Consider the following 1,298-nt stretch of genomic DNA (forward strand, 5'->3'; position numbering starts at 1 on the left):
CCAGAACTTTAGCATATCCGCTCCTGGGACAAATGGGAGTGTTGCCGTAAGGTACGCCTCAATTTCGTCGTAGTCTTCCCTGTCTTCTGGCTCTGTGCTCGATCGCCACTTGTCGTAACCGTCGTCCATTCGTTGTCGTTTCTGAGGGACTGTAGTCTCAGTCTCGTCAGTTTTGTCAAACGCGTCCATCATTTTCATGGCAGCATCAAAGACCTGTGACAAATTTTGGAAACACGGTTATGTAGTGCTGCATAACTTCAACCAGAGCGCGGTGCAAGAAATGGGACACACAACTGTACCTTCTTTCTATCATCGGACTCTATCATAAGCAGGTGCCGGAAGTCAGACCACAAAAATGTGGCAACTTTGTGGAGTTCATCTGGGACAAACTTCTTTTAGAGCAGTTGCGCTGCACGGGCTCGTAAATGTGCTATTTTAAAATTGTCTCTTTCATTTGGCCGTGAATAGTCCATTAGTTTTTACGTAGCAACCATAACAAATTGAAGGCTTGGGTACTTGTCACCCTGGACCCTCTCAGATTCAAGTTTCCACGGCTTAAGAAACTTGATAAGAGCCTTGATATCAGTTTCATCATCTTCAGTCAGCATGAGGTGATCATAGTTGTGTTGCCGCGTCTTTTAATATTGCGCTTAACTGGACAAACAAGTGTGACACACGTCTGTGGTCATTCTACAGTCATTGTTAAATAATTTCAAGGTCGCTCTGACATGTATTCTCGTCGAGGGGTCCTGTACTATAAATACAAGCATACACCAATTTGTCATTAATGAAACTTCATTAGAATGTAATGAAATTCCACAATACGTAATGAAAAAGTTATTAAATATTAAATATCATTTCGAAACTCTAATGAAAATAGCTTCACAACATGTAATGAAAATGTAATGAAATATTTTTAACAGTGATTTTTTCATGATTGTTTCTGTTTTTTAGCCCGCCCTTCTGCTTTGAAAATGCAATCCAGCGGGCTTATGCAAACGACCTCGTGTCTGTCTGTCTGTCTGTCTGTGTGTCTGTCTGTGTGTCTGTCTGTTCCACAAGAAGGAGATGTGCTAGAGACTGCAAATTTTCAGGGGATCTCAAGGTTCACTCCCACAAAACAAAACGACTACGGCAAATCCTGTCAGCCACCCCTAAGGGGCTGAAAGGGGTTATCGAAGAAAACAGGAAAGGCCAAAAAAGTTGGAAAAAATAATTTATTTTTATGATCTCCTAAGGGGTAAGACGACAAAAAAAAGGTAGCTTATTCAGATTTAAAATGAAGCATCTTTTCCAAC

This window comes from Frankliniella occidentalis, unplaced genomic scaffold, assembly GCF_000697945.3.
Source record: "Frankliniella occidentalis isolate FOCC.00 unplaced genomic scaffold, Focc_3.1 Scaffold255, whole genome shotgun sequence".
Lineage (NCBI taxonomy): Eukaryota > Metazoa > Arthropoda > Insecta > Thysanoptera > Thripidae > Frankliniella > Frankliniella occidentalis.